The following is an 8,644-nucleotide window of genomic DNA, read 5'->3' on the forward strand; positions in this document are numbered from 1 at the left end:
CAAAGCAAGCGATGTTGCATTGATGTTCAATTCTACATAAATGGCTAGCTCTGTTCAAGTGACTGGTTACTTTCCGTTTGAATCTGCTTGTGTTAAACAAGTCTTCGATGTAATACTATATAACCTAAGTTCGGGTATACCAAAATGCTTTGCGAAACTTGCAGTAGTCCTTGTAATGAAATCATACGCATTCTGCAGGAGAAAAAGAGCAATGACTTGCGAGAGTCTTCTACTGGTTTCACTCCTAGGAAATCAAAAAGGCCATCGTTACCTGGTTGCAGTGGCCTGACGACAACTAGCTATTTAGGCCGGCTGTTCGGCACAGTATGGGGAAGTGAGACAATGCCTCGTTGGACTTGTGGCTTTTAGGTCTTTTAACACTAGGGTCGTGGAACTATAGCAGCTATATGAGTATTAACGTCAATACACGTGTTTTCATCTCTGTGTGATTTCTTCGTATCCCTCTTCTCCGATATGTCCAAACAAAGCAGAGCTTCGCGCTATGCTTGAGATTTGAAGAGATCAACAGCGGTCGAACAACGGATGCACCATGCTGGAGCCAACGTTTCAACAAGGTTGTTTTAACGCCAAAGCGTTAAGGCCTCCGTGTCGCAGAAAATTCGGCGTCGGCGTGCGGTGTCCCGCGCCAAGCATCGGACATCGCCTCGGCAAAAACAAAAAAGAATTTCGAACCGCGCATACTCAGGCCCTTCATGTGGCCCAAGGAAATTACTGAACTGATGGAATTTCTCAAGGTAAAATACGTAGAAAAATTGTAAAGTATGATTTACACAGGACCTACAGACATGAGAGTGTCTGATTGCAATTTGAACATACGATAAAACATAATTCTGTTAGGCGGAAGCTCAAACACAAGCCCCGTTTAACGTGTTCGCGTTGTTCCAGCTGCCGTGTGAGGTCTGTGTTACTAGGAGTAACGCGGCCCCCTCGGTTCCTAGCACACCATCACAAATAAAAGGCCGCAAAGCTCGCCCTTCGTGCATAGCGTTCACCGCCAGCGTTTCCCGGTCAACATTACGGTTACATATATAGCTGTCGGGAAGCGTGAAAAGCACTAAGGGATCTTTGAATGTATCACATACCCTACACATACTCCGCCAACAAACCACCCAAGTAACGCACATAATAAAGTGCATTACAAACCGCCGACAAGAACTCTAAGAAAAGGATGTATTCCGTATTGTGCAAGCCCTCATAGTTAGCAGATGAGCCTACCACCTGCCCTATCACAACCTGACTCCGACCGAGACGCACCACATGGACACCCTGCTCCATACGGCACTAAAGGCAGCGCTGCGACTACCCCAACATGCGTCCACGCAGCTCCTACTACGACTCGGGGTGCACAACACCATGCTCGAACTAGTCGAAGGTCATCTTAACAGCCAATTGCAATCTCTCCAACGATCAATGCAGGGATGCCTCATTCTATCCCGGTTGGGACACCAAGCAGCAAAAAAAACACTATAGGAAGACCGCACACTTCTCCTTCTCCGCCTAGCATTCGCAATGAAATTCACGTGGCCTCGATTCCCCGTAATATGCACCCTGACCATCATAAAGGCCGAAGGAAGGCAAGAGCACAAGCCTTGGCTCAACTTTTTAGCGATGACACATCGACCACACCGGTCCTATACACCGACGTGGCCCGGTACCCACAGAGACGGGCCCTATGTCTGGTCGTACTAGATAGCAGAGACATTCTGAGGGCATCGGCCACGCTCAACACTGTGGTCGATGGCACGGCGGAAGAGACTGCTATCACCCTAACCATCGTACTTGCTTCAACCATACCAGATCCGGATGGACCCATCACAGTGGCAATTGATTCACAAACCGTCTGCAGGACTCTGCCACAAGGGATGGTGACACCCTACACACACCGCATCCTTGCATCATTACCCCCCGCAGCATTACGCAGGGTGGGTATCGTATGGACACCTGGACACGCCTCTCTCCATGGTAATGAACATGCTAATGCGGTAGCCCGAGAGCTCGCTAACTGGGCGGCATCGGAAGAGCTGTCCAACCTAGACAGTGCACTGACAGAACCGCTGAACCATACTGAAATTCTACAACATTACGGAAGTAGCAGGAGACGCTTCCCTCCCCCACATAATTTCCTTAACCGAGGAGATGCTGTCGCTTGGCGACATTTTCAAACTAATTCATTTCCCTGTCTCTTTTACTTTCACCTCTTGCACCCCACACAATATCCCTTACACTGCCCTCATACTGCCCCTACTGTGGAGCAAAGCCCTCAGTATACGATTGCACTTGGGAATACCCACATCCTCAGGGTTACTCCCCCATTTCTTCGCCTATGCCTTCGTCCTGGGAGACTGCACTGACCAGCTTAGACCCGCAAGAGGAGCGACGGCTGATCCGGCGGGCACGCGGAGTGGCGCCAGCTAATGGGTCCCTGAAGTAAGGGCTCCACCCCACGAGGAAGTCTCCTCACCTCATTAGAAATAAATTTTCTCTCTCTCTCTCTCTCTTTCTCTCTGTCTCTCTCTCTATCGCGTTTAACTCTTAAAGGCGAAGCTTAAGCGTCCTCCAAATTTTACTTCGGGAGAAAAAGCGTCTACGACCGGGCTACTTCGTAGAATATTGCTTCTTCCCTACCCTCAATAGGGACAAGAGAATAAGCGGCATTGTAGCGCTGGGTGAAGGCACCCTTAATGCTTTAAAAGGAGAGGGACTATTGTGCAATGGAACAGAAAGGAAGGGGTGGCAAAAGCAGAGAACAATATTCAGCTTTATACAGGTGTTGTCAATTAATGTTTTTCTCCAGTGAAGTAGGAAGATATAGTCTTTGAACAGTCTAAAAACCAACGATAAATTAAGAGGTTAAAATAAATGGAGGTGTGGAACACTGAAACGCAAAAGATTTGCGTTTTTCACGCTCCTACTTTTTGCGAAAAAATTGAGTCCCAGACCGCTCCCCTCCTCCCGAAGCTTTCGTCTCCTAGTTTTCGAATTGAACCCTAATCTCCCTCCCGCGCTTTTGAAAGCGAAGCTTACTTTGCCTACTTTCCTTGGTTTGACGTGGCCGCCTGGTTGTTGGGCACTGGGTGCTGTTGGTTCAGTCGATATCTCAGCGGAGATATTTGCGGATATATATTTAAAAGTTATATGTGCACCGAATTACAGTACCAGCGAACGGGCTGATATAACCCTTGCAGGCTGATCAGGTATCTTTGCTCTCGGTCACAAAAGGTACATTCTTACATGAAGCCTCAATTTATGATGCTGGCTTACTGGCACACCAATCCGTTGATGTAATGGAGAATCATGTTTAACCGACTCTTTCATTTATTTTATTTCCTTTGGTTTGCCACACAGTGTGTGCAACTGGGGTTGCACGCCTTCTTGGCCAATCCTCTTGAATCTCTATGTCCCACTGTGACATAAGAGGTACAGTATTTCTAAGTTTTGTTTTACGCATGTCGTACTTTTTCTGTGCATACACATGTCGTATTCATTGTTCCCGCGACAAGCATCATACATCACCTTCGTTCTTGCGACATCGCTGCGTAAACGTTGGTGGTTTGTAGAGGCGTGTGCTGTGCATCTCGTTGATTTGGCGTTTGTATTTGGCATAACTTGTGAGCGACGTAACGCATAAACATCAAAATTAAATGACAGTAAAGTAGCGATCTTTGTGGTGGATAAAGATAAACATTGCACGAGATTTCACGTCAAAGAAATTGCGCGCACCGTTGTTAGTTCTAAATTATTTCATTAACCGCTTTAGCATAGATTCGCTTCGAACACATTTCAACATGTGCGTTGGATATGCATGTCTTTTGCAAGAAAATTTAGACTTCCCAGTTCAGCGTAACACCATCGCTTATTGCCTTATCCTACTTTGTATGAACGACAGTGAGCTGTACAAATACTGCCGAGGAAAACGCGAAACCGGATGAACATCTGGGTCGTGCCTCAGGATCGGCCTTCCATAAACACCCCTGTGACAAAGTGAACAATGACATGTCCCTTATAGTTTTGACCAATAAATAACTTTTGCTCTACTGCACTGAGGTATCGAGATTTAGCAACGTTGCGAACCGCATTTTTCCTATAACTTAATCGCACACTATGCAGACGTCTTTCGCAAATCACGTGACTGGTATGGATCTTTTGCGGACAAGCGACTTTTGAAATCACAGGAGTATTTCTTGTCGGACTAATCGGTGAAACATGACTAGTAGAAGAGGGGCGCCAACTATAACATACACAGACGAAATAGACATAACGTCCGCTCGTCCTGTCTCCTTCGGCTACGTAGTGTAATAGTAACTCTTCTAATAACTTTTGGAGCCATCGTTTGACTTAGTGTGCATTCGGCGCTACACGTTAGGTGATGAACGGAGAGCTTTCCCGACATTTCTGTGATTTTGCTTGTGGGCATTCTACGTGGATAGCGACAGTGAAGACGCCGACATAGCAATGGTGATCGGGTTAGCTTGCCCTATTGCATCTTCTCCTGCTCACTGGATAGGCCCAACACATTGGTTTCCGCTACGACACCCAAAGTGCAGCAGTCGTTATTTCTTCATTCCGCACTTCTTCTGATGCCTGATGCACATCTTTATTTCTGTGTGCTTTTCACGCGCGGAGATTCATCCTGTCCGTATTTCCCATGAGCAGCTTGGGATTCAATGTTTACGTACAACGATTTTGAAGGATTGGCACCCCACAGTTACTCCACCATTGGTGACTTCAAACTGGGCCGTAAGGGTCGTGGGCACGGACTGCAAGAAAAAGAGCGAGGAATAGTCAGCAAGGACATTCGCCCACGATTATTACACTTCCTAATGCGAAAATTGAGCGTAGCTCTGTACATGTTTTCATTTCGCAATACCTGTATATTGGCTGGCGCGCACAATTGGTCTGACGCCGCACGTTGCAAACAGTGAGTGTGGCGCGACTGCCTCGTTAATCGGGAGATCGCTAGAGGCAGCGCGTGGTTTACGCGTAGACGCGATTCACAGCAGCTGCAGCAGAAAGACCTCCGCTCGCGCAGCGCTTTGTTTCCGTATATGGTATCGCTGACGTCATTGGTCACCGATACCTATACCTATAGGGATACCTATAGGAATTTATAGAGTACCAGTGGCACCCACGACGATAATAGAAGAGAAAATAGTCTAGAGGAATTCGAAATCCCACAGGTAACGCCGGAAGAAGTAAAGAAAGCCTTGGGAGATATGCAAAGGGGGAAGGGAGCTGGGGAGGATCAGGTAACAGCAGATTTGTTGAAGCATGGTGGGCAGATTGTTCTAGAGAAACTGGCCACCCTGTATACGCAATGCCTCATGACCTCGAGCGTACCGGAATCTTGGAAGAACGCTAACATAATCCTAAACCATAAGAAAGGGGACGCCAAGGACTTGAAAAATTATAGACCGATCAGCTTACTGTCCGTTGCCTACAAACTATTTACTAAGGTAATCGCAAACAGAATCAGGGACACCTTAGACTTCTGTCAAGCAAAGCACCAGGCAGGATTCCGTAAAGGCTACTCAACCATAAACCATATTTCCACTATCAATCAGGTGATAGAGAAATGTGCGGAATATAACCAACCCTTATATATAGCTTTCATTGATTACGAGAAAGCGTTTGATTCTGTAGAAACCTCAGCAGTCATGGAGGCATTGCGGAATCAGGGTGTAGACGAGCCGTATGCAAAAATACTGAAAGATATCTATAGCGGCTTCACAGCCACCGTAGTCCTCCATAAAGAAAGCAACAAAATCCCAATAAAGAAAGGCGTCAGGCAGGGAGATACGATCTCTCCAATGCTATTCACAGCCTGTTTACAGGAGGTATTCAGAGACCTGGATTGGGAAGAATTGGATATAAAAGTTAATGGAGAATACCTTAGTAACTTGCGATTCGCTGATGATATTGGCTTGCTTAGTAACTCAGGAGACCAAATGCAATGCATGCTCACTGACCTGGAGAGGCAAAGCAGAAGAGTGGGTCTAAAAATTATTCTGCAGGAAACTAAAGTAATGTTGAACAGTCTCGGAAGAGTACAGCAATTTACAATAGGTAGCGAGGCACTGGAAGTGGTAAGGGAATACATCTACCTAGGGCAGGTAGTGACGGCGGATCCGGATCATGAGACGGAAATAATCAGAAGGATAAGAATGGGCTGGGGTGCGTTTGGCAGGCATTCTCAGATCATGAACAGCAGGTTGCCATTATCCCTCAAGAGAAAAGTGTATAATAGCTGTGTCTTACCAGTACTCACCTACGGGGCAGAAACCTGGAGGCTTACGAAAAGGGTTCTACTCAAATTGAGGACGACGCAACGAGGTATGGAAAGAAGAATGATAAGTGTAACGCTAAGGGATAAGAAAAGAGCAGATTGGGTGAGGGAACAAACGCGAGTTAATGACATCTTAGTTGAAATCAAGAAAAAGAAATGGGCATGGGCAGGACATGTAATGAGGAGGGAAGATAACTGATGGTCATTGAGGGTTACGGACTGGATTCCAAGGGAAGGGAAGCGTAGCAGGGGGCGGCAGAAAGCTAGGTGGGCGGATGAGATTAAGAAGTTTGCAGGGACGGCATGGCCACAATTAGTACATGACCGGGGTTGTTGGAGAAGTATGGGAGAGGCCTTTGCCCTGCAGTGGGCGTAACCAGGCTGATGATGATGATGATGACGTCATCGGTGAACAGACGACGTGCGCTACTCTGGCGTTATCTCGTAGTGATCGTCACCGCAGAACACGTCTTGCGCGGCACTACGCATTTCATCTCACACTTTCGCCATACCCTCCTCCTCTGCTTTCCTCCTCGCGCTCTCTTTGCTCTCGCCATCTTTCATCCACCACTGAGCACCTCATTCGCTATTTCATCCTTCGCTGTGCTATTTCGCACGGTTACGCCAAGGGACGCCGACGCCAATGCTCAACCCTGGAATTAGGGCCTAAGAGCTGTTCTCTTTAAAGCTTTATTTGGAGTTCCCCGCGTGGGATCTCCAACGGCTTGAAACTCCTCAGGACTTCAATAAAGTTCTTTGACCGACCGACCGACCGACCGACCGACCGACTGACTGACTGGTAACAAGGCGAAGAAGCAGCATTAAGGATAACGCACGGTGCTGCTTACTTTAGTCACTAGAATTTTGTTTTCTCTCTTAAACACAACACATTTCTTTAAAATTGGTTCTCAGGTTGCCTCACAAAGGCATTTCTACGTTTTATATGCACCTGAATAGGTGGCGTCGGAGATGGCCCCGAAGTAAAAAAGTCGCAGTTTCTCCCGAAAGGCGAAGCATCGATAGCGATAGCAAATTTGTAGGCTTCCATTTTGTAGACTTTCGCTACTAGTATGGCTGCAGATCAGCTTAAACAACATATTAAAGAAATCATTTTAAAAAAACTCCATGAAAGCCTACATGCAAATTCTATTTCACGATCACATATTTCTGTGGGCGAGTGTTTCTACTGCAGGATACCACATCGGCCCGAAATGCAAATGGGGTTAATGGCTTCATGCCACCCATGACGCCGCAACGGACAGAGACCAAATCCCCGCGTTCAACATAGTTTATGCATATGCCCGAAAATGCCCCCGTGGGATGGTGTGCGACCTAGCTTGTGCCGCATGGGCTGCGGCATATTGTATATATGTGTGCCACAAGGCGACGACAATACCACATCCATGATATCTGCGAAAGGATCAATGCTGCGGCAAACTCCGATAGTTCCCCTTTCCGAAGCGATGCATTCCTAGGTCTGCATACCCATTCACAAGTACTCTCACTCGTAGTCAATCACAGCCATTTCCCAGGCGTTAGTGTGAGTGAGTGACGAAGGCGATGAGCTTACGCGAAAATTAACATTCACTTTACTGATAAATTTAGTGCTTCATGACAATAGAAGAATATTGTGAAAGGAGTGGGTCTTCCTTTTTTCGGCAATGGCGGTGACAATCCAACAAGGGAACAGAAAGGATTTACATAAACATGAAACGATGAACTAAAGCAAGAAATTCATTAAGGGTGCATTGAACTTTGACTGTTTCCATTACACTATGGTAAGAAAGCGCTCGTGACCGCGCTTGACAGACAAGACTATCGCCACCGGACAGAGAAAAAAGTCCAAGGACACTCTTCGGGACAGGTTTCGGCACTAAAGACCTTAAACGCGCTACTCACACACATAAGGACTTCTGAAACGTGCAACCGACTTCAAAAGTGTTTCATTGCGTTAATTTGAATTTTGGTAATGTGAATTATCTGAATAATAGTGTCAATGGGGTATGTCTGTATGTATGTATGTATGTGTGTGTGTGTGTGTATGTATGTATGTATGTATGTATGTATGTATGTATGTATGTATGTATGTATGTATGTATGTATGTGTGTGTATGTATGTATGTATGTATGTATGTATGTATGTATGTATGTATGTATGTAACCGTTCTCCCACCTACCTGGGTCACTGGGTTGCGCATCGGGCTGCTGTGCTGAGGGAACAGTCTTCGAAACCTACCGGCACACCAAATTGGGTCACTGAGTATGCGATAGCGTGTACATATGTGCTGCTTTTCAACGAACCTGTTTCACAACGACATGGGCCACTGAAGAAGCGGGACG

This window comes from Dermacentor andersoni, chromosome 10 (assembly GCF_023375885.2).
Source record: "Dermacentor andersoni chromosome 10, qqDerAnde1_hic_scaffold, whole genome shotgun sequence".
Taxonomy (NCBI): domain Eukaryota; kingdom Metazoa; phylum Arthropoda; class Arachnida; order Ixodida; family Ixodidae; genus Dermacentor; species Dermacentor andersoni.